Source organism: Rutilus rutilus (assembly GCF_951802725.1).
Source record: "Rutilus rutilus genome assembly, chromosome: 22".
NCBI classification, from domain to species: Eukaryota; Metazoa; Chordata; class Actinopteri; order Cypriniformes; family Leuciscidae; genus Rutilus; species Rutilus rutilus.
The window spans coordinates 26,051,898-26,078,904 of record NC_140227.1 but is presented as its reverse complement, the minus strand read 5'-3'; the positions used below and the strand labels follow the sequence as shown (position 1 = coordinate 26,078,904).

Here is a 27,007-nt window from a genome sequence, read left to right as displayed (position 1 = left end):
AATGCTCGAGTTCATGTGTAGAGCCCCTGGTGATACTTCGAGCAAAGTTTCATGTTGTGTCGAACCTTCTTAGTGTTTTAAAAATAGCGATTTTTGATGCTATCATAAAAGTGCCCCATTCACTCCCATTCACAAGGCATTTAACCTAAAACGAAAATAAGGTCAAACTCAAAAGTGGCGTTTCCATTCTAATTATGCTTTTAAATGAAAGTTTGCCTCGAGTAGATTAACAAAAAGATCCTAGGTTGCATTTTGGCGAGAGTTACCCTTAAAGGGATAGTTCACTTTGAAATTAAATTTTGGTACGTTTTAGCTTACCTCAAGGGCATCCAAGATGTAGGTGTCTTTGTTTCCGCAGTAGTTTCAATTTTGATATTTTTAGGTCAAACCGTTCTTGTCATATAATGCAGGTCTATGGTCACCACCTCAAAGAGCATGCACAGAGAAGTCCAAATTAAACAATTGCAGTACACATTTATGGCCTAAGACACGAAACGAGCGGTTTGTGTGAGAAAACGAACAGTCTTAGGCCATCAATGTGTACTTACGATGGGGAATTGTTTAATTTGGACTTCTCTGTGCATGCTCTTTGAGGTGGTGACCATAGACCTGCATTATATGACAAGAACGGTTTGACCTAAAAAATATCAAAATTGAAACTACTGCGGAAACAAAGACACCTACATCTTGGATGCCCTTGAGGTAAGCTAAAACATACCAAAATTTAATTTCAAAGTGAACTATCCCTTTAAGGTGTCTAGACAGTATACAGCAAAGCAGCCCACTAGGTTTTAAAACAGAGACATTAACAACAGATGACATTCTAAAATAGAATTAAGAAAAATACTGTGAAATTGTCCCACTATAGCTCTTTGTCTTCAGTAGCCAATCATCTCTTGTTTCACACTCTTCTTACTGCATGTGTAAATACTGTTAATAATCCTGAGATACAGTGTGAATGCAAGGTTTTGGATGAAAACGTTGTGTGAAGAAACAAACATTATCCAGCGAGAAAGGACGGATTAAAAAGTGTGACTAGCATGTGAGATCTCATTACTTTACTAAGCTGTAAGTAAATAAATAAATAAATAAATGTCACAAAAGAAAGAAAAAGTGATGAGCTGGCAAGCTGTCACATTAATCCTGATTGTATAAGATGATGGCATGAAGACACAAACACAGTGATGCTACAGCTTGACTGGACTGAAGTTGATAAATCACAACAAAACAAAATAAATAAATAAACAGTTTGAAAAGATATTGAGAATAATTCACATGTTGCATAATGGGTAGCTGACCCTAACATGATAAGATCTGGATAGTGCATAAAGTGGACTATAAGAATTTCAAAAATAAGAATTTCATATGAAAATAAATAATAAGTTTGCAGAGGGAGGTGATATTACTAAGCTAGTTATAAAAAAACAAAAAAATTTTTTTTTTTTTTTAACAAATACCAGTAGGTAACAAGTTCTTAAAGTCGGCATGAAATCAAAATGGACCCTATTTACTTTGTTAGCGCATATTACTAGTCTTGTGGTGAACAATTAATCCGTGCAAGTTAAAACACAGAACATTTTTTTTTGGCTTCGTAATCTTTAATCAAAATCTAAAAATGCCCCTCCCCTCCGCCTTGGAGGACCTTCTCTGATGACGTAGCTTTGACGGCTTGGTTTGGGAAACGCTTAACCACTCCCCTCAAACCGTTAGTCTGTAATGAGCGAGAGATGGAGAGGAGGAGCGCTAGAGTAAAACCCTGCCCTCTGTTCAATATTCCTTTTCACTGGGAAATACGTCACAGCACTGGAGAAAAGTCGTTTGCAACTTCCGGTTCACGCGGACTTTAACCCCTTAACTGTCACGCCCCTTTTTGAGAATGGACATTAAAATGCACTATTCACACTTGTTTGTAATTCAAGTTTGTACAAATGGTTGTAATTCAAGAATGCTTTGGAGTATAGACCTAAGGGAAAAAATAGCAGATTATTGCTGAAGTGAAAGCACTTCAAAAAATTAAAGTATGAAAAAGTTATGGAAGTTTAAATTTACATTAAATCAAATATAATTTATTTAATATTTATCTTTTATATAAAATATAGATTTTACAAAATATGTTCTACAATTTTGTTTAGGCATATTACCAAAAATAGCCACCGGGTGTCATTGAATTCCATTTAATTTAACTGTATGCATTCTACCATAACAAATTAATAAATTTCTGTCCAAATATCACTTCTGTCACAAAATATGGAACCTTGAGATACGACAAAAATACCTTGAGATATACAAAAATAACGACTTTATTCCACTTTCACGTAGTGTTTAAGCGTAGCGCGTCTGTGTTGTACGTCACCACGTAGGCTCACTATTGGGCGACGCTGGTCATGTGTGTGATACGTGGTGACGTGCAACACAGACGTGCTACGCTTAAACACTACGTGAAAAGACTCGAGGCCCAGAGAGAAGGAAATGAAAAGTGGAATAAAGTCGTTATTTTGGTTTGTTTTTGCACACAAAAAGTATTCTCGTCGCTTTATAAACTTAAGATGCTCAATCTGGAGTCACTTGGACTATATTAACGATGTCTTTAATAAATTTTCTGGGCCAGCAAGTTATAGTGTCTTAGAAGCCTATGGAGGAGTGAGTCAGCTCTCAGATTTAATCAAAAATATCTTAATTTGTGTTCCGAAGATGAACGAAGGTCTTACGGGGTTGGAACAACATGAGGGTGAGTAATTACTGACACAATTTTCATTTTTGGGTGAACTAACCCTTTAAAAAGGTGATGTCAGTCCAAAAAGTGTTTGTACCATTTTCTAAAAAATGTTAATAAATGAAAAACATGTGTAGAAACATTTGGTGTAACCAAGTAAGAAGAACCCCCAAAAAAAGACCTTCCTTTCACATTTATCACACGCGTGTACCTAAGGGCGATCGACATGAAAATGACCATATCTAAAAAAAAATCAGACAGGATCACGATCCACGATTTTATCACAATTCTTTTCATGTTGGCTTTTAAGACTGTTTTGCAAGTTACTCAAGAACAATCAAGTTCTAGAGTAATTATATCCTGCTCACTGAAAAAAAGGCTACAGTACATCTTCAATAAGAATGTACCTTACTCTACTTGAGTTCTCTTGGTTCAGTGACCGTATTTGTTTTCACTCTCTCCACACAACTGCCATTTCCGGTGTGTAGGGGCATGTTTCTCTGTTAGGAAGTTATTGTGTGATTCGGAGCGTAGAGGAGAACACTGAGGCAGTGTTGGATCGGTCAGGCGCTCAGCAGATGAGGGAAGCCTCCACATGTTGGCATGTCATCTGCAACAATAGAAGAGCATAACAGTGGTCCAAATAGGGCATATCGTTTCAGGTCGGCCCATCAAAAGCCATTCTGTGCCAGTGTCCACACACCAGTCCTAAACAAAGGGACACCCTCTCCTGTCTTCACCCGATGTTCTTCTCCTGAGTCACGTGGTGAGAGCAGAACATCGTGAGGGGATGTCACCGTGACCAGATGGCAAATCTATATACTGCTGCTGACACCTCTGATGAACCCGGGCGACCAATCAGAAGCCAAAGTTACCGCTGAAGACATCAAGAGACCCCCAATCACTTTCAAGCTCTTAAGACAAAGGATACTAGGCATTCATTTCCTCTTTAACAATAACACTATTGGTTGAGTAGAGAGAGATAATGTTTCATTGACTTGCTGCATTCTTGGCGAGAAGTAACGGTGTTGTAATTGGAGTCACATTCAGTCAAATCCTTTATCAAATCAGTGAATTAAAAGCATGCATTCTCAATGGCTACGTTTACATGCAACCAACTAATCCGTTAGTAATCCTATTGAGCCTTCATGTAAACGAAATTTCGATCAGACTGAAAGGGGTGGTTTATTCCCTTTCTAATCCGATCGAGAGAACATGTAAACACTTGTTCGGATTGAAAACCGAAACTGAAACGTGCAATGACGTAGAAAAAAGTTAGGCCTAGATTAAATTTTCATAGCTAGTAATGTAAATCAATGAGATCTTTAACAGAGTATAGCAGAGTATTACTACTTACATAAAATTGATTTAAATTCAGTTGTCCCTATATCTGGTACCCTGTGACCTAGTGTTCTGATTAGTTCATTATTCCCACCTGTTGTCTCGTTAATCATCCCATAAGTCCCAGTGTTTAAATACCCTTAAGCCGAGTTCAGACTGCACGATTTTCAAAGTAGTCGGGTCACTGTTCTTTTCACACTGCGTGACTATCTGGGGTAACATTCAGTTGCTGGTGTGTTCACACTGCACGATGCATCAGTGACAGGAGGTTTCACACTGCATGACTTTCAGGAGGAAGAATCGCCGACAACTTCTGTCTGGTCCGCAAACTACGTTCACAACCAAACACACGCGAGAAGTGATAAGAAAATAGCGCAAAATCCCGCGTGCGTATGACCGCAGTTCTCGCGCGAGACTGAAATTGTTATTAAAAATGATAGCCTGCAAGAAGCTTGCGATCCAAATTGTCTGTGCACTGATTTGCAGCGGAAAGGAGAAAAAGAAAAACATATTATGCATGAGGACATGGCTGGGAAGACAAGGGGAGCAAGGACTGTGTGTTCTGCAAAGAGAGTTGGGGGTAAGTAAATAATTTTGCAATGTGCTGCTGTTGCTGCTGGTCAAGCAAATGTTTGTGCTTTGTTTCAGTTTGATATAATTGTAAATATATCTATTAAAATACTGATATTGTGGCCTATAACTCCTCCCCGAACTCCCCGCTGCTCTGTATCTTGCTCTCTCATTGGCTGTCGGTCATCGCCGATGTAGTTTTCAGTCAGAACACTTTTCACACAGCGGGAGGGAGGAGCTTTGTGATGATGGTGGTGAAGTAAACATGGCAGCCGGTGTGGTGACCAATCAAGTCCGATTGAAGAGATGAGTCCGAGCTGCGTCAATAGCAGAGGAGAAAGACCGCGAAATTTAAAAATACAAAATATGTATTTTTAACACACCGGATGCAGCAGCGGAGATGCGCCCTCAGTTTTTAAGTGTAAGAATTCAAATGTTTAACCCTAATTAAAGTTATATTTTATTGTATCGTAATATTAATGGGTTTATGTTGTGCCAAAAAACAAAAAGTACCGTGTTTATCTTGTAGGGTAAATAAAAAGGCTCTAGTACAGTGTCATGCAAGTGTCTTTTTTTATGTATTTCTTAGATTTATACCTTACTATAAACTCTTATGAAAATAAACACCTTTTACTACACTAACCATAGTTTAACCACACTGACTTATTTGTAGTAATACTGTGGCTGTACAAATGTTAACTTTATCAGTCCAACCAAAGAAACATGGTTACTACACTTTTACTATAGTAAAAGCATGGTTCATTTTCATCTGGGTATTTTTGAGTATTATACATAAGTATAAAATACGTTAAACAATAGTTATACTATAAACTTTAAATATTTTAACTCAGAAAATAAGTAGCTTTCGTTACGCACATTGCACATGAACGTCAGAACCAGCCGCCTCACAAACGACCTGCGTTTGGTTGATCTACGACGACGCCCTGCTTCACTCCTCAATTTGGTAGAACACATTGTAAATGTATTGTGGAAAAAACAATGAGGAAAAAAAGATGGGAATAGTAAATAAAATTATATTGGACATATAAGAATGAATGAAATGTAAAATGTTTTGTTAACAGTCGCGGTGTGCATAACTAGGCAACCACGTTCTCGTTCACGTTGCATGACGTCATCGAAGTATGTCCCAGAACGTGCATACTCTTTTGCTACACACTCAAAAGTATGTACTTTTTCCTCACAAAAAAAGTACATACCAGAGAATGTCTAATAAGGCGAGAAGTTTCACTCTCAGTACACTTCCGGCTTCTGAACTGGTTGCAGTTCCACTCTGATTTCATATGAGGGCGCTCACAGGACGAGTGCAGAATGAATGGAGGTCAATGGCGGTATACCCATCAAAATCCACTTTTCTCAGGATATAATTTTTTGTCTAGTAATTTGAATATTGTATTCGAAAGGAGATGCAAAGAAATTACACATTGCTGGGTGTTAGATTTTTTAGAGTCACTTATTTGCTTTAAAAAGTCTTTTAAAGTGTCAATGACGTCATACACATCGTACGACCAGAGAGATACTGCTTTACGGCAATCCTTCAGTCACTTTGGTGCTTTCGCGCTCTGCACTTTCTTTTCTCTCGAGGCATCGACAACACAGCTGACACAGGGAAACACACGTGCTAGAAGAGTTTTTGTTTTGTTTGTTTCTGGTCCCGCTTCGGATGCCACGATGCCATCAAGCGGTATCTCTGGTCGTAATCAGTCCTTCACTGACCAATCAGCGTTCATTAGCAGAATGCTAGCGTGTTATGGGCAACAACAACTCAACCTGTAAGAAATCGAAAGGACATAAGTACTCGTTCATTCAACTTTCGACCTATAACCCATGTTGAACTTGCAAAACCTACTATCGAATCTGAGATTTCTCAACGGCAATCGGGTGAAAGAGACAAATTTAGCCGTCTAGCCCCATAGACTCCCATTCATTCTGCACTCATGGGCGATCGCCCCCAGTGGAACTCTGGTGGAACTACAACTAAAATTCGGTACAATAGGACTTATAGGGAGTGGGCAGGCTCTCCGTAGACGGGCTCTGTACATACTTTTAGGTCATAGTATAAGTAGGCGAATTGGGACTCAGCCTCTGAAGATGATGACGTCATGCACATGCGTATTACGTGTTCAGTCTATTTGTTTCATCGCCATCTAATGGCCTGGCAGCAGAATACAGCGTTTTTAGTCGTTTTCGCGGATCTGTGTGAATGGGGAACGTTTTGACAATGGTGTCGTCTGTACGCGGAAAACACTTCTCCGTTTTAAGCATATCGTTGACGTGTAAACGCACCCTTAGTTTCCTCCTGGCTGTCGGTCTACATATGTTCATTGATGTTTGGTTGCTCTCTACATGTTTCCTGTGAAAATTTCCATTAAAGTGTGTTCCTTTATATTCCTTCGTCTCGCGAGTCATTGCTATAACCGAGCACGTTACAATATCTCCCAATAATGTCTTAGTAAGATGATATTTTAATGCTTTTTTGGTTAAAGCTTTTTATTGTGGGAGCAAAACATTTGATATTCAATGCAATGATGACTAAGAGATGTACAAATAAATGTCCCTCAAAAGCCTGATGTATCATATTTAATACATTTTAACATGATCTTTCTTTTAAAAAAAATGATGTATGGATATAATTAAGTAAACCTAAGTGGCTTCAGTCCAGTAAGTGTCTGTTAATCTTGAAATATTACTAACAATGTAAAAGATATTCTTACATTTACTTAATACAAATCAGTAAGAATTTCACAGCAAAAAGACACGTGTACAAGACCTGAAGTTGGATGTTTTTAAAATTATAGTAAAAATTACTTGCTAAAATAGTATAAACTGTCAATCAGACGTCAGAAGGAATGTAGTAGATTGTGTACAACAGGTTTTTCAGCAAAGTTTTGATCATGCTGATCATTTAGAGATCAAATATGATAGAGTAAACTTTATAGGGTTGAAGGGATAGGTTATGAAAAATTTAATTTCTGTCATTTATACTTTTTTTAATTTATATTTTCCTTTCGGTGTATTGCATGTAGGGTTGCAAAGGGGCGGAAAATTTCCGGTAAATTTCCAGAAAGTTTCCGGTAAATTTCCATGGGAAGTTAAGCTGGGGAATTTTGGAAATATTCATTACCACGGCAACCGCTTGCGCATCCACTCTGAAAGTAACTGTACACATAAGAGACGTATAGATACATTATTTAAGGTTATTTCTATTCGTTAGAATATTGATATATGAACTTGTTGTCAAGTAAGCCCCGTTGCGAGCATGTGCGTCTCTCTAAACTTTCAGTGTACTGCTCTAGTTGACTTCTGCGCCTTCCCCCCCGAAAATATCACGTTAATTTTGAAAACGTAATTCCTTTTGTGGATCCTCTTGGTCTTTATTCATGTTTCTTTGACAAATATCAGTGTCTCAGTCTCACGCACGCTGCACGTGAGTTAACCACGCCTACTTATTTACATGTCGCGGTATACACGGAATAAAAAAATCTGTTACGCTGGACATTTTCTTCCGCGGTAACGATATATACCATCATACCGCCCAGCCCTACTTATGTGGTAAATAAAGTTATGCTAGCTTAGCATCTAACCTATCAGCTTGCTATCTACTAGATGAATACATTTGTATGTGATATTTGCAATTTAAACATTTAATCAATATATTTCCCCATAATATCATCAAAACTTACTTCACTTTGTTAAGTCCACAGGCTCAAATGTGTGCCTTCAATAGTCTTGTGCTTTGGGCTTCTGTACATGTGATGGAGGCATGCACAGTGCCAGTAGGGGGTGTGGTCTCATTAGCCATGCAGTAAGCAGTGTGCTATGTGCATGTGATTGAGGAATGGCATGGATATTCAAGTGTATTTGAATGGCATCTGTTTCTTTTAGTCAAGATTATGCTAAAATATACTTTCCTCAACTATATTTAAGTTCCCTATGAAGAGCCAACCTTCAACTTTACAAATATTCCCAGTTTATTCCAGTTTATTCCCATAAATTCCTGTTAATTCCCTTAAATTCCCATTAATTCCCATGGAAAGTTTCCATCTTTGAAAATTCCCAGAATTTTGCAACCCTAATTGCATGACACATTTTCTCTTCAACAAACATCCTCCTTCTATCGTTTAAATGCTGCGAAGTCTGACAGAAACAGTGTAGGCCTATTACACGATATTTGACATCACGCTGCTGTTCTCTTATCAATCTCTGTCTGATATTTACAGTGGATAACTCTGAACTTGTACTTTTAAGTAATTCCTATAGACAAACAGCAAGCTGTTTTCTGCGCTGCGCACGTCACATATAGTGTGCAAATACTGAATTGAGTTCTCTTTCACGTCTTCTTGCACTTGAACGGACAAATACACCGAAAATTGTGAACGTGAACAGTTGAAAAAGAAAACACGTGCAACAGTACATAGGCTTTATGCCGAACGTCACATGAACAAACAGGAAAACAGGTCTCATTGCATCTTTGCAAAGTTTTAAAGGCCGTATGAACTGATGGCGATATCTATGGACTTTGCAAAATGTTTTGCAAAAAGACAGAATAAATATGTTTGATATCTAAATGTTAAACCTGTTAATGTTAATGTTTTACCTTATTGTAATCGAAACTTGGAATCGATAAGAATCAGATTCGGAATCGCTAAAATGCAAGCGTTACCCATCCCTAGTGTTCGAAAGCATTACTACACATGCAACTTGATGCCAAAACTATCCATAGCCGCTATTTTGAACATGGCCAGACGATTCAAATTCAATAGATCAAAAATGGCACTGGACCTATAGGTTTCCTGTGAAATCTGAATCATGTACTCGGTATCAATGCATTAACAACCAGTAATCCAGCTAATGAGATTGGCTAGACTCCAAAAACTGCTGCTCGGCCAACACTAAAGTGTCGATACTGATCTACAAGCGAACCTCAGTGACCAGTTTGCAAGCAATGCTGAAACACAACTGCCAAAGATGGAGATGAAACATACAATTGGACAAATTACATGTACAATACGACAAGAGCTTTTCCAACACATTTAATCAGATTCATGCAAACTGAACCATTACACAAAATACACCAGTAAGACATTTTAAAGTAAAGGCCAGGCAGTGCACACATTTTGTTATTTTATTTTATTCATTTATTTTAATTTGGTTTAAATGTGTAACTGTGTGTTTGTGTGTATCAAACTTATATTTGTCTGTTTTTGTCTGGAATCTACTACAGTACTTAATCCATAAACTGTGTAAATCAGAGTCAAGGGCTGTTGTTAAAACTTACCCCACGCACATTTTAAATTTTGTGCATGAATTTATAGTGAATGTGCTTGTTCAAAATAATTGTTATGCCATCCACCAAACATTTTAATTCAAAAAGTTAAACATATAGAAGATATTTTAATTCAAAATTGAAAAAAAAAAAAAACCCTTTTCTTTTGTCCTGCACATCATTTTACAAAATGAAGAGTTTTACAACTTCTGCTACTTCAGGATGGTGTTGGTCAGTGGTCAAGTATGATAGTGATGTCACCGTGTAGCACACATCTAATTGGTTAAACAGATTGTGTTACAACTCACCACGTGTGTCACTCCCCGCCCGGTCTTCCCTACTCAATAATTTACAACCACTAATTAAAAAACAAAACATAAATATCCATAAGTTGGGGCTTCATACAATAGACGCCTTATACTGTGGAGTAATGGAGGTCCTTTCTGTGTTTTCATCCCACTTCAAGCACACAATTGACCCTACTGAGAGCTGTCACATCAACACACACAATCTGCTTGGGATGTGAAGTGCTTTCAACAGAACCAGTGATAGCGGACCAGCTGCGCTGTATCTGTGATAAATACCGTCCTCTAGTTTTCTTTGGCTTGTTTTATTCAACCCAGTAATTACAGGAACAGCGCACATGCATCCATTTTTAACACACATAAAGAGTTCTGTAAGTTTCAAGAAATGAAAGGCCCAAAATTATGTCTATCAATAAATGGAAAAAAAAGAACAAAGTCACCTTGAGTCATGAAGCTATGCTTCAAACTCTCTTGCAGCACAGTAAAATTCACATTTCATGCATATTAAGAAAATAATTAGTGTTTGCTTTTCATTTATGAGGAATTAAAAACCAGCTGCACTGATATCCCAAACAGACAAACATCAGACTAATCTACTAAAGCTAACATTGTTCAGATCGGGCCACCCATCCTGTGTGACTGAACATCACACTGAAATCGAATTCTGAATCAAATAAAAAATAGCCATGATCCCAAAATGCCTTAGGATAAGAATAAATAACCTTCTCTATTGAACCACTTTTTAAACAACTCTAAACTTAATTATTTTGTTAAATGTCCTAAGGGCATGTCCCAATGAGATTTCAGTGAATTTCAAAGGGCATAAAATAATAATAGGAGTAATATCAATGTGCATATTTCATGTATTCACCTGTTATCTTGACCTGTGAAATGCCACTTCAGATAACATGGGACACAAGGAGAACAAGCCTGAGATATCTAAGAGGATGTACGGTTAAAAGTGAGAGGATTAGAGAGAAATCAATTCTTTTGAAGTCAAGATGTGATTATTATGCTCTGTCTAACAGCCCCTGTGCATCGGATAAAAAGAAAGGAAGAGAAAGAGAGACAGGGAAATCGTGCTTTCACTCTTCCTCACCTAATCACTGGTTAGAGCACAGCACCTTCTGTGCTTTAATCTGCCACCTCAACCACCTGACGTGCTCTATAGAGCGAACTCATGATACTGAATATCTCAGCTTCACCTAGGTCAGTTCTGCTGGGTCTCATCTGTTACCCAGACGCTCTGGGCTGATGCTTCACTAAGGCACAGGTGCACACAGGAACACAAGTACAATCATATCCCGATAACCCTACTGAAGCCATAACATTTAAGTCTAAACATGAAGCCTAAAAAAACCCTGATGAAAGGCAAGTTATAAACACACAGCAGGCAACTAGTTCTTAGAAAGGTCATCTTTGTGTCCAAAAAAACATTTATACTATTTTCAACAACAACAACAACAACAACAAAAAAAAATATATATATATATTTAATAACTTTTAAAAAAGTGGTGTAAAGTAAGAAATTTCCTTGCACCTTGAATAATAACATAATATAATATGATATAATATAATATAACATCATATTTTAATATTGGATTTTCATAAAAATGGCAAAAAAATCTGATTTTTAACAATCTACTGTCCTTGACACAAAAATATGTGTGTGTCTGTGTGTGTATATATATATATATATATATATATATATAGATAGATAGATATATATAGATAGATATATATAGATATATAGATATATATATATATATATATATATATATATATATATATATAAATATAAGATTTTACCAAACAAAACAAAAACAAAAAAAATTGCCTTTTAATGAGACTTTTTCTTTCTTTCTTTCTTTCTTTCTTACAACAAGCAAACAGTTACACCTTGACATCATAATTTGCCATAGGCTGTGTCTCAAACCGTAGTGGGCTTCCTAACTAAACAACATTTTTTTTTTGGTTAACTTACTCGGGCGCGTGCAGAGTATTTGGGCTTCACAGACGCCTTCCTCTTTAAGCACTCGCTAAGTTCACATGATTATGATTCAGTTTTGACATCTGCACGCGCACATAGGATGCCAAAAATGCTGTCTTGGAGGGGCACCGCACCAGAATTTGAGACAGCCATTACCAGACAGGAAAGTTTCTTCTGTTTCTAGGCGACATAAAGTATTCACACACTGACATTCAAATAACCCACACAAAGAATTAACGGACGTATGACAAATTATTATATTTAGAAAAACATCAAGGTGTTCATCGGTCACAGGGGCAATAGTTTTACATATATCCAGTGAGGAATAGTAATGTCATTGTTAAAACACTACGACTAAAATGTGGGTCACAACGGACAAAAAAAATATATATATATATGGAAAACGACACCATGTGTCGTGTCTATGAGAGATGTAGCTGCTAACGTTATTGTATGATGAACAATATCACAATATTACAAACGTTCAGTCTTACCGGACAGATTTTCTGTGATGGCAGATTATTGAGAAATGTCCTTCAGATGAAGCTCTCCCCGTAGGTTACCTCAGATAAAACATACAACACCACAAAACTTGAGGACGGGGATGGGAGGACCGTCCGTTATGAATTACTGCCGTTATTCTCATTGACTTGGAGCCCGTGAGTCGGTTTTGACAGGGTTTTAAAGTGGGCTGTAACGACTCTTCAGTTCCCCGCCTCCGATTGTCTAGACCCAGCCTCGACCAATCAAATCATTCCATTGAATTTTCGTCACACACTGGACGCAACGCTGCCGTTCTTCTAATCAAAGTAGCCGAGTAGCCTGTAGGCGCGTGCGCTGAATACATCTTTTTTTACAGTCTGTGGTTCACATTGTGGGGCGCCGCTCACATTTGATTGGTCGACTAGGTATAACGGAGGGGAAACGTCATAATTCAATAATACGTTGTGTACGATATTTACGACTTCTCGCTTGCTGTGCTGCTGATGGAGTGTTGATGGACGCAAGAAAAGAGACATGAGCTGTTTATCATCATGCTAATGCTGCAGCTGAATCTATCTATCTATCTATCTATCTATCTATCTATCTATCTATCTATCTATCTATCTGTCACTGTCAGCCATGCAACATGGTTGAAAGATTGTAATTAGAAAAGAAAAACACACTGCACCTGTTTCGCTGCATGCCTCTTTAAATAACATTTTATTAAATATCATAAAAATACATAAATATGATCTTTATACATTTGCTATATCTCTGTTTTGGCAAAACTTCACTGTATTTTCAGTTATAAATGGGATTAACATTATGTTAGGCCAACATAATTTTAATAATTTCATATTAACTGTCATACTCTCTAGACAATTGAATATATAATCTGAAAGAATCTCTGAATGTGTTTGCCACAAAATTCTCCACATTTCGTCCTGCAATGAGTTGGATGAGATGTACAGAAAATGCCCCAGATCTTTTTTGTTGTTGTTTTTATAAATCTGGCACGAATTTTCTATTGCCAAGAGCATTCTGTTTATTAGGAAAAACTGTGGTTAATTTGGATTCAGATACAGATCATTATGGGATCCATTAAGCCTGCAAGTTATTGGAGAGGTAAGCAGCACCTAACTCTGCATGTTTGCATGTTTTAGAGGGACTATAGAAGGGGCAACAGCATGTGTGCAATGTATGGCCCGATACACAAAGGAAATAGACTCAAGCCATACATCCGGCATGTGGCCGCATAGCAAGGATATACAATAACGACAAATCCCCAACAATTCGATGACTTCAAAGACCAGTTTAATATTGAGTGTGGATGTCACACAGTGCTGTGGCTATGGGGAGCTAGATCTTAAAGGCAAAGGCATATCCCGACCACTGTGCCCTGCTGTACTGGTCCCAGGTGCGTCAGTACAGCTGCATGCAGATCACGCATGTAGCACAGCAGTGAGGATCTCCGGACAGCCTTTGGGGGAAAGTTTATGGGGCCACTGGGTATCTCTGCACAGCCAGAGACCGAAATACTGATATCCTAAACAACCTCACTACTAGGAATTATGGGAATTCATATTCACCCTTTTATGAGGGGACGTTTAACGTTTCAATATGTACTTTGAAGTTTATATATATATATATATATATATATATATACATTTATTATAAGGGTTCCCATCATGGGATAATTTTATGGATTTAGTTTTAATTCATTTGTTTTAATAAAATTTTGTATTTTAAGTAAATGTTATGAATTAAACAGGTCATAAACATACTTTATCAGTAGAAACTTAGAAATAACCTGTTAACCATTTAAGTATTATGCAATCATTAAACAAAAAAATGTCCTTATAGTTAGAAGCTTTTTGGCGTTTTTATTTTTATTTTTTTGAGTCAAGAACTAGAGTTCTAGAACCCTTTGTGCTAGTATCCCAATTCAAATTTAGACAGAGATGGAAGATTCCAAAGGAATTTGATTAATTTGATTCAGTTTTCTGATAAAAAAAAAAAAAAAAAAAAAAAACTTCTATCCCATTAAATACAAATGCCTTAGAATCCTATAGTAAAATCCGGTCTTAAAATAAATTATTTGTTGAAACTAACAGTATTTTTTTCCAATGAGATTAAAATGATTCTGTTGTAAATTGTAATGTTTTTTTCAAAGGACCATGCTCTCTCTCTCTCTCTCTCTCTCTCTCTCTCTCTCTCTCTCTCTCTCCTGCTTTGATTCATGTTTTCAACAGGGCCAGGCCACTGACAGAGTGAGATAATTCATTTAGACACAAGTAGGCTACGTATCCCACCCACAAAACTCACATGTAAATTCCGCTCCGTTAGACATTTCCGTTAACCGAACCGACGTTCTCTTCCGTTAACCGTGACTCTTTCTGGTTAACGGAAATGTCTAACGGATCGGAACCTACTGGACGTAGGCTACTGTATTTATTCCTCCAATTTAGCCTTACATTTTTCCTTACATTTTTACCTTGTTGACGGTTGCATCATACAAAAAGTCAAAAAGTCACGTCTCTGGTTAACAGTAATGTCTAACGGATCGGAAGGTCCAGTACGTCCAGCAGGGACGTACAGTAACGTCATGCTCTGGCCTGGCCCAGCACCCCTAATGAGGAGATTCCAGCACAGATAATTAACTCCATTGAACATGTTGTGCTACTCCTGTTGTTGAACATAACGATCAAACTCAATCAAGGTCATGTTTTTTTACAGCCCACCCCGTGTTCTGATGGCAGAGGGCCTTTTTTACACTGTTCTGGAGAGAGAAAAACCTCTTGGAAACCGTTACAATGTATAATACAGATTTTTAATCACATCGAATGATTGCATAACCTCATGCTCAGTTTGTCGAATGTCTATTTTACTCTGTGATTGTTATTTTAATCAGAAACCACATAAACATCAGGATTATGTGGCCATATGGCGGGGTTACTTTTTTTTTTTACGTGTAGGTTATAATATTGCAGAGATTTTCAACTAGACTATTCTTTCATACTGTAGTTATGGAAATACACTTGCCATGTGGCTTGTTGCACTAAGCAGGCTTTACTACCAAACACTACAGAAAATACTAATCATGTCTGACAGTGACAACTTCAGTATTATGTTTATTTGGATCTCTGGCATTATGCCTTACAATTAAGACAGACATGAATGCAATGCATATTATACAGCAAATCTAAATTGGCCAGGAGTTCATCATAGCAATAAATGTCATTAGCATTTTGTTTGTAAATGCAGAAAGTATAGTCGCTGCATCTTGACAAGGGAGGTTCCCCCAAAATAATTATAATAAACTTGAACTTGAAAAGTATTTACTCAACTTCATGTCATTCCAAACCTGCACGACTTAATTTATTCTACAGAATGCAATATGAGATTCCAGTGGACCCCATTGACTTTCATTTTACAAAAACAAGAGAGATATTTTTATATTAAGTTATATACAGTAGGTTTGGAATGACATGAGGGTTAGTAATGATGATAGAATTTTAAGGGACCATTCAAATTAATGTTGATGAGGAAAAAAAGTATATAGTGTGTGTATACACACACACACACACACACACACACACACACACACATTTTGTCATTTCTAAGAAAACAAATAACAGTAAATATATTCATATATATATATATATATATATATATATGCTTTTGTCATTTGTCGTTTTTAAAACAATAGTTGTAGCTCAATAGTTCATACAAATATAGTTAATTTTAATAGCAAAAAGTTAATGCGTTATTTTAGGTTACTATAATACTCAGAACATGAGACTATAAAAGCTCTCAGATCTAGTGCGAAGAAATGAGACAAAAGAAGGTGCAGCATTTCTAAACATTGCATAATTCCATGTACAGCAGCAGCACAATCAGTCTTTGAACGGTTTATCAACATTAGACATCTGTCATACCACGAACGTCATGTTTGTTGTTCTTCTCTGGATATCAATGGTCAGAGATCACTTTCACAGAGTAAGTTCAGAGAGCAGACCCCCCGCCCACCCACTCAAACCCCCTCGCTCCCCCCTCAAGCCTTCACACGGCCCGCGCCGCGGTGCTCGGATGCTCCACTGGGAACAAAGAACCGCTGAGCATTGTTCCACCCCGTGTGCGGAATTCCGCAAGCAGGCCAGGTGCACCTCCATTAGGCCTCGGACATGATGAGGAGACCCCGGGGGGGCCGGAGAGTGCGGATGGAATTCGATTGAAAGTGAAGCACAAATGAAAACCTGAACAAGTCCAGATTTGAAAGATTACGGCAGTCTAACAACATAAACAGAGACATAAAAACATACTATATTTAAACCAGGGCCGGTTGGAATTGTACGAAACAACAAAAGTGAAGGTGCTTGTGAAATGAACCTGCTGATGTTGACACTGCTGTAAATAGAAGTTCAGTGAGGTGAAGGTGACATAGTTCATTCTATGGTAAATATGACCTCAGTGAGGAGAAATGCACCACCCACTATACAATTTGTTCAAAGCCATTCAGAAATAATTTACAAGAATCAAGGCTATTAGATGTCTAGAACAAATTTTGAAAAGCAATAAACCAAATGTATACATTTATAAATTAGTGTGCAAACTGTGTAAAGGGAACGTTATTTGACTTATATATATATATATATATATATATATATATATATACACACACACACACACATTTTTTTATTTTTCTTTCTGCTAGAGATATTCTAGAGATGTTTCAGTTCAGCAACAGTGCACCTCGCACAAATCCATATCGTCTTTTGTGGTTATACTAACCAAACATCACACAGACAGATAAAACTGTTGACTGTGATATTCATCAGCCCTAAAAAGTATTTGGGCCCTTAAAAATGTCTAAATGTGACCCTGGACCACAAAACCAGTCTTATGTGTAATTTTTTTTAAATTGAGATTTATACATCATCTAAAGCTGAATACATAATCTTTCCATTGATGTATGGTTTGTTAGGATAGGACAATATTTGGCCAAGATAAAACTATTTGGAAATCTGGAATCTGAGGGTACAGAAAAGTCGAAACATTGAGAAAATCTCCTTTAAAGTTGTCCATTTCTATTGGCGATTATGCTGCATCCATTCACAAAAATAAATGTTTTATATATTTAAGGTGGGAAATTTACAAAATATCTTCATTGAACATGATCTTTACTTAATATCCTAATGATTTTTGGCATAAAAGAAAAATCTATAATTTTGACCCATACAATGTTTTGTTGGCTATTGCCACAAATATTCCCGTGCAACATAAGACTGGTTTTGTGATCCAGGGTCACAAATGTCACTGCATTATGTAACAAAATATTAAAACTATTAGTGTTTATTTAAAAGAATGACACATTTCAAGCAAAATAGTTCACAGAAAATAAGTTTTAAATTATAAAACAATAGCTATCCCATTCAGATTACCATTCAAATAAAGATTCAAAAGTATTTGGACATGCAGTTTCTGGTTGTCAAACACGAGAGGATCACGTTCATAGGTAATGTGCTAGTTAGAAATAATTGCATAAATGGCTCAGAAAGTTAGTTCAGAAAAAAATGCCACTTGGTTTGATACATTATAATCAGATGCAATAAAAAAAAACCGCACGATGACTATTTCAGCCAAACATCACGCACACAGATGAGAAGAATGTGAGAGCCAAAAAACACAAACTGCCTCTTAGACAGGCCTAAAACAACCAAAACCCAGAGTTACTCCCACTGAGAAAGCTACACAAAAGAGGCTTTTCCAGCCAGAGTCGTTGTAGCATCACATGAGGGGAAAGTTTAGTGGGAGAATCAAGAATCTGCAGGAGTAAAACTGTGGGAAACATGAGCAATAGTAACCTCAGTGTTTTGAAAACAAGTATTGGCATGACAAATTGCCCGTCTCATCAGTTTGTCCAAAGCTCAAAGCACTTTTCTGTTTTTCTATACCCAAAATAGTATTTCTGAAATGAGAGGTTATATAAAAGCTTTGTAATTACACTGTGTGCTCATGTAAAAACATTTGTTTTCCTTTTAGTTCAGACTTTTTTGTTTTGTTCAAACACTGTGATTGTAGCAACAAATGCAGGTGAAAACAATTGGTCTCTGAACTATAATACTCCAATTGTACACAAATGAACATCCTGTTATGGTGATCTGATATATTTTATAGAAAAAAATTCCATTTACACAAAATGAATGCTAAGCCTGGAGTTTATCCAGTGGATTTGGTTACTGAGGAAAAATCAGGTCAAGTCGTTTTAGGGCAAAAAGCCTCAAGTCTCCAAAACGTAGCTGTCTAGTGAGATGCAAGATCTAAGGAAAAAGTAAATTCACAGTTGGTTTATTTAGCTAAAGTGGATCAAATGCAACCCCACAGAGTCCCACAGGTAAAACCTGATTAAAAAAATAATAACAAAGTTATCTTCCACAAATGAAGTCTGTGTCTGCGCTTTATAGAGTTTATTGGGTTCAGATGTTGTCCATTTAGACAGCTGCAAGAGCCGTATGAGATGAACTATCGGCTTGAATCACTCCTACATGGCATTTTACATACAGTATTACATTTTTTCTTTGCGGGTCATTGGGGACATGCAAATGAAGCCAAAACAAATCAAACGGCAATAAACTCATGCGCAGAAATGGAATGTTTAAATGGATCATAAAATGACAAATAAAATTGATCCTTGATCTTCTAAAAATAAAAGAGTTTAAAGGGATAGTTCACCATCAAATGGAAATTCTAGCATTAATTACTCACCCTCATGTCGTTCCAAACCTTTAAGAGATCGTTCATCTTCGGAACACAAATGAAATCTGAGAGCTTTCTGTCCCTCCACATACAGCTACGCAACTAACACTTTGACGCTTCAGAAAGCTCATAAAGAGATCGTAAAACGAATCCATATGAATGGTTTAAGCTAAATTTTCTGAAGAGACTCGATCGCTTTATAATATGATGCACCGATTGAATTTAGGCTTTTATTCACATAAGCATTCATCAACGCACACATCAGTTATGGTAAACGGAAGCTCAAGCATGTTTGCTTGATGTGCGATAACCAATGAGGATCATTCTCGTGTTACGCAGCACGTTTGAGCTTCTGCAAGAACCAAAGAGGTTCATTCTCGTGTTACGCAGCACGTTTGAGCTTCAGCAAGAACCAATGAGGTTCATTCTCGTGTTACGCAGCAGGTTTGAGCTTCAGCAGGAACCAATGAGGTTCATTCTCATGTTACGCAGCAGGTTTGAGCTTCAGCAAGAACCAATGAGGATCTTTCTCATGTTACACAGCACGTTTGAGCTTCAGCGAGAACCAATGAGGATCATTCTCGTGTTACGCAGCACGTTTGAGCTTCTGCAAGAACCAATGAGGATCATTCTCATGTTACGCAGCAGGTTTGAGCTTCAGCGAGAACCAATGAGGTTCATTCTCATGTTACGCAGCAGGTTTGAGCTTCAGCGAGAACCAATGAGGTTCATTCTCATGTTACGCAGCACGTTTGAGCTTCTGCAAGAACCAATGAGGATCATTCTCGTGTTACGCAGCACGTTTGAGCTTCTGCAAGAACCAATGAGGTTCATTGTCGTGTTACGCAGCACGTTTGAGCTTCAGCAGGAACCAATGAGGTTCATTCTCGTGTTACGCAGCAGGTTTGAGCTTCAGCAGGAACCAATGAGGTTCATTCTCGTGTTACGCAGCACATTTGAGCTTCAGCAGGAACCAATGAGGTTCATTCTCGTGTTACGCAGCACGTTTGAGCTTCAGCAGGAACCAATGAGGTTAATTCTCGTGTTACGCAGCACGTTTGAGCTTCAGCAGGAACCAATGAGGTTAATTCTCGTGTTACGCAGCACGTTTGAGCTTCTGCAAGAACCAATGAGGATCATTCTCATGTTACGCAGCACGTTTGAGCTTCTGCAAGAACCAATGAGGATCATTCTCGTGTTACGCAGCAGGTTTGAGCTTCAGCAGGAACCAATGAGGTTCATTCTCATGTTACGCAGCACGTTTGAGATTCAGCAGGAACCAATGAGGTTCATTCTCATGTTAGGCAGCACGTTTGAGCTTCAGCAAGAACCAATGAGGTTCATTCTCGTGTTACGCAGCAGGTTTGAGCTTCAGCAGGAACCAATGAGGATCATTCTCGTGTTACGCAGCACGTTTGAGATTCAGCAGGAACCAATGAGGTTCATTCTCATGTTACGCAGCACGTTTGAGCTTCAGCAAGAACCAATGAGGTTCATTCTCGTGTTACGCAGCACGTTTGAGATTCAGCAGGAACCAATGAGGTTCATTCTCATGTTACGCAGCACGTTTGAGATTCAGCAGGAACCAATGAGGTTCATTCTCGTGTTACGCAGCACGTTTGAGATTCAGCAGGAACCAATGAGGATCATTCTCGTGTTACGCAGCAGGTTTGAGCTTCAGCAGGAACCAATGAGGATCATTCTCATGTTACGCAGCAGGTTTGAGATTCAGCAGGAACCAATGAGGTTCATTCTCGTGTTACGCAGCAGGTTTGAGATTCAGCAGGAACCAATGAGGTTCATTCTCATGTTACGCAGCAGGTTTGAGATTCAGCAGGAACCAATGAGGTTCATTCTCGTGTTACGCAGCACGTTTGAGATTCAGCAGGAACCAATGAGGATCATTCTCATGTTACGCAGCAGGTTTGAGATTCAGCAGGAACCAATGAGGTTCATTCTCATGTTACGCAGCACGTTTGAGATTCAGCAGGAACCAATGAGGTTCATTCTCATGTTACGCAGCACGTTTGAGATTCAGCAGGAACCAATGAGGATCATTCTCGTGTTACGCAGCAGGTTTGAGCTTCAGCAGGAACCAATGAGGATCATTCTCGTGTTACGCAGCACGTTTGAGATTCAGCAGGAACCAATGAGGATCATTCTCATGTTACGCAGCACGTTTGAGCTTCAGCAGGAACCAATGAGGATCATTCTCGTGTTACGCAGCAGGTTTGAGCTTCAGCAGGAACCAATGAGGATCATTCTCGTGTTACGCAGCACGTTTGAGATTCAGCAGGAACCAATGAGGATCATTCTCATGTTACGCAGCACGTTTGAGCTTCAGCAGGAACCAATGAGGTTCATTCTCGTGTTACGCAGCACGTTTGAGATTCAGCAGGAACCAATGAGGATCATTCTCATGTTACGCAGCACGTTTGAGCTTCAGCAGGAACCAATGAGGATCATTCTCGTGTTACGCAGCAGGTTTGAGCTTCAGCAGGAACCAATGAGGATCATTCTCGTGTTACGCAGCACGTTTGAGATTCAGCAGGAACCAATGAGGTTCATTCTCATGTTACGCAGCACGTTTGAGCTTCAGCAAGAACCAATGAGGTTCATTCTCGTGTTACGCAGTACGTTTTTTTTGTTCAGTGTCACTATGATGAATGGAGAAGAAGTGTTTTCCATTCATCATAGTGTTTTACATTGAGCACATCTGTGTTCAACTGGTTCTTATAAATGTCTATTCATATGATGGTTTGTGTGTGTCATTTGAAAACAAAATACCATTTTGAGAAGAAATAACATTGTTTTGAATGTAAAGTTTCATTTTGCAGGAGAATTGAGGGGTTTTGCCCATTGTGTGTGTATTTTTTGATTTGTGTGTAGAGTTCTGAGAATATGAGGCATGCTTTCAGAAAATGTGTGTAAACAATCGAGAAAAACTGTAATGGAGAAGAATTGGCTTTGATTTTATCAAAAAGATCTTCACTTGTGGTCAGAAGATGAACGAAAGTCTTACGGGTTTGGAACGACATGAGGGTGAGTAATTAATGACAGAATTTTCATTTTTGGGTGAACTATTCCTGTACACTATGAAAACAAATCTGAACTTCCAGACTTTTAGTTTTGCAACTTACTGATTTCAAACAGATATGCTAACACATACAGTAACTGTTACTGAGTAACAAAAGGGCCAAAAAGTGCTGCACGTCGTATTCAAATATCCCATTTCGACTTAATTTAGATTATTCATCAGCTAAACAACTAAATAGATTAAAATAGAAAACACTTATTTTAAAGTGCAATAATACTTCACAATATTACTGTTTTTACTGTATTTTCTATCAAATCAATATAGCCTTGGTGAGCATAAGAGATTTCTTTTTTAAATACATTAAAAAATCTTACCGGCCCCAAACTTTTGAATGTTAGTGTATATATTTACATTTTTGCCATGTGTAAAAAACTTCACCAACACTGTAAGTGCACCCCAATTAACCATGATATTACCCAAAATGCCCTATTTTAAAGCAATGGTGGAAAGAGGTCAGTCTATAATCAAAATGTACACTCTTTGATGTTTAATGGTGACGCACAAAACACTACTTTCCTGGGTCAGAACACAACACAGACAGAGAAAGTTGCAGTGAACCCCGGTGGCTCAACACCCTCTGCTGAGAAATCCAAATCCTCTTCAAGTTCCCATTGAACTGAAGCCAGGGCACTAAAACTACAGAACCGAGCCACCCGGGGACAGACTGTTCCAAAGGGTCAACGGGGAGGGGAAGTGAGAAGTATGTCTGTGTAGTGTGTCTAGATATGTCTTGCACAATAAATTAAACCAGTCCAAGCGATTTCAATTAGGCCAAAGGTAAATGCGAGTGTTAAAGGTGCTTGGCTTTTCCTGAGCTGACATACTGAAACAGAAATTGGGGTGGAACACATTGAAGTGCTAGTCCTTTTTTTTATTATTATTTGACCAGGCTGTTGTAAAGCTATAACAGACATGAAGTGAAAGTCACAAACATTTTATTTAGATTTCATTAAGATTATAAAAATGAAAAGAATAAACTAATGTGATGCTTTTTTTTTATCTGTTGTCAAATATTCAGGGATCCCTGAAAGAGATACAGGTGTCCAGTAGTGAAGTCTCTGCTTGCAACCCATTGTAACTAATGATCGCTTTCTGGTAAATCAATCTCTTTGGAAGCGGTGAGGATCAAATGCCTTCATGTGACTATCTCTGTTCCACAACAGTGTCCCACTTTCTCAAGGGATTTGGTGGCCTCAGAGGGACACTGGCATACATTCATTTGAGAACTGTTCCCCTTAAAAAGACCTTAACCTTTCCATTCTATGAGAATGAATCAGCCGGTTCTCAGACTAGAGGTGAACAGCACTAACACAAAGATTGATGAGCTCAGCGTTCCTCTTTGTCTTGGACTGATGGCTATCTAGTTTGTAAGTGGGAGTGGGAAATAAAACTCAGAATTCAGCTCATTCTTCTGTGTCATTAAACTTAAATGTAACTGTTATTCAAACTCTATTGGATCGTTTTTCTGTCTGGATCACACTTTATTATAATGTTCATTATCAATTATTTTTAGTGGTGTTTGCTAAGGCAAGAATCATTACTAGGCTACTATTGCTCATAACTTAAGTCACTCTGCATTTGTGTGACATACATGAATGTTAACTCAAACCATCAACTTGATGAAGAGAAGTGTGTTATTTGTTTGTAATCATAACACCATAGCAACGCCCTGGAACCATCCAGAACCCCATAGCAACACCCTAGCAACCACCCAAAACACCATAGCAACCGCATAGCAAAACACTAAAACTATGATAGCAACAACCTAGAAACCACCCAGAACACCATAGCAACCACACAGCAACACCTTAGTATCCACCCACAGAACATCATAGCAACCACACAGAAAACCATAGCAAACACAAACATTAGCAAAACCCTGGAACCACAATAACATTTACATAGAAAAGCCCTGGGCTGCGTCCGAAATCGCGTACTATGTGAGTAGGTACTACATTTAAATTAGAACGTACTTCGCGACCGTTAAAAAAGTACGTTCTATATAGTATGAATACAGTTAAGTATGAATGGAGTCCGGACGTACTACATGCAGCCATGTTGGTATTGTCAAGTAACATGCGCGGTCACATCAGCGCGAAAATTTAAAGAGCCCGTTGCACTGACTGCACCAACTTAGAGCAATGTTTTTAGTTCTTCTCTCCGCTTTCGTCTGCGTTTTTACATCGTTCGTGCTCACAATTCAGAGTAGTCGGTCAGTTGCTCGCACACACACACACACACCTGTGAACAATGACAGATGTTGATTTTTGGTAAGGAAAAAGTAATTAATTTGCTTGTGATATTACCATCAATGAATAAACATGAATGAATCAATAGTATGCGTGTGTTTATCTCTGTTGATTCATTCATGCAATATCACAGTGTGTGTGTGTGTGTGTATGTATGTATGTATGACACACACACACACACACACACACACACACACACACACACACACACACACACACAGTGAACAGTAGGGTAACACATTGAGGTCAGATACAATACACACACACACACATTCATATATATGTGTATGAAGACTTCAGACGTAAAAGAAAAATAAATCTTCTAAAATGGGCATTTTTATCAAGCTTGTATTATTTAGGTTGAGTAATTTCACTTTAATGACAATTAATAGGTCCTTTTCATTGCCATTAAAGTGAAATAACTGAACATAAACATACAAGCTTGATAAAAAATAATCAAACTAGAAGAAAATTTCAGATGGCACTTAGAGGCTTTTACATCTTAAGTATTCATATATGTGTGTGTGTGTGTATATATATATATATATATACATAAGAAATGGATCATATACATATAATACATACATATTATATTTATAAATAATCCAAAACAGAAAACAAGTGTCTTGTCAATTCAAATTGTATTCTAAAATAAACTATAAACATTGTGAGCCCTACAACCTACTGCGCCAATTCTTCATCTATATTTTAAAGATGGAGCTGATCTCCACTTCGACCTCCACCCCAACCTCCGACTTTCACAGTAGTCCATCCAGTCAGTCACTGATTGCGACCATGGGTGGAAAAAAAAGGACATCGAGGTGCTGGTGTTCTAGTTACATATCACATATTCGAGCTTAATTTTTTACAAATTATTTACTTTAAATTTGGGTAGGAAAAATTCAAGTGGAAATCCAAAAATTACCCAGGGTGTAAAGTTCTCATCTTGTACACATGCTTTTAAAGAAACAGATTTTGAATTATTTTAAAGTGACGCCCAACAAATGAGATTGTTAGTAATAAAGTCCCTTTAGATCTTTTAGAAGGTTACCTTACTGAAGCTGCTGAAGTTCATTTTCTTCCCTCAAGATGACACTTTAATAAAAAAAAGTTTTAAAACTTTTGCTTTTGGTGGTGCTTTAAGCTCTATTATACTACTTTGTGCCAAAGTTTTGTGATTTTGTTTTAAGCTTTGTATTCTGTTTCCATTTAAAAGTTAAAAAAATATACAAAAATAAAGACTTTTTTTTTCAGATATACCTGCAATTTGCTTGTTTCAAAAAACATCTGGAATCTGCCACAAAATAAGTGCACACACAACACCCTTTAAAAATATTAATTACTCAATGCCACATATTAAACACTTTACAACTGACAATCTTACTACTGTAAATCCCTGGGAATTAGGTGTTTTGTAATAAAACTTGCTAAAACAGCATTACAAAATGAACTTACTAACAAATAAATGGAAAGAGAGTGTGTAACATTTGTTTTCTTTATTATTTTTTTTTAGCAATTATTTCTTAAAGCAGAAGGAATCTTTCCTCTCTCTCGTCGCTCTCTCTTTTCTTTCCTCCCTTTCATTAGCCACTCTCCACTCTGTAAGAACACAGGTGTGTTCATCAGCCCCCTGCAAAATCAACACAGAATTTAACATTAGTGATGAACCATGGTCAATCTATATTACTATATTAATATTAATGTTACATGGACAAGTTGAGGTACGTTACACTTGAAACAGTAGCTTGCCACGTAGCCAACACATATTACATATCAACATTGGTAAAGGAGAAATAAAATCGTTGTAATATTAAAAAATAAAAGTTTTGTAACTCTCTCATTTAACTGAGAAACAACGTCGTTGTTTAAATAAAACAGTGTTAACTAACTTAGCTGACAGGCATTAGCTCGTCTGTTCGGTAATAAAAATAATGATAAAATTGTCATTTTGCAGCCAATTCACAAACTTGTACCCTCGATTTACATTATTTAAACTTTTAACAAGTCAATTGTTTACTTATATGATGTTAAACGAATACAATTTAACCACAAATAAACAAAAATGTACTTACACTTGAAAACAGCCGCGTCTCCGTTTTCCGCCATTTTCAAATATAACGACGACAACTCCTCTCCCGTGGCATCATGGGATAGTAAAGTGTCCATCGTATGCGCACTTCAGAATCTCGCCGGATGTAGTAGGTCATCCGGGTACTTCT

At 37.6% G+C, this 27,007-nt stretch overlaps 1 protein-coding gene across 2 annotated transcripts in view; it reads right to left on the bottom strand.

The window, feature by feature from the left end:
• The window catches only part of slc38a3a (solute carrier family 38 member 3a), a 50,236-nt gene extending 37,381 nt beyond the window's left edge, over positions 1-12,855 (bottom strand). Inside the window, exon 1 of one of the 2 annotated variants that reach the window (XM_084394712.1) lies at positions 12,698-12,855. The gene's annotated coding sequence lies outside the window, so the exon portion shown is untranslated. The remainder of the gene's footprint in view (positions 1-12,697) is intronic. The other variant, XM_084394711.1, reaches the window with a different exon arrangement.
• Between the last annotated feature and the right edge of the window lie 14,152 nt (positions 12,856-27,007).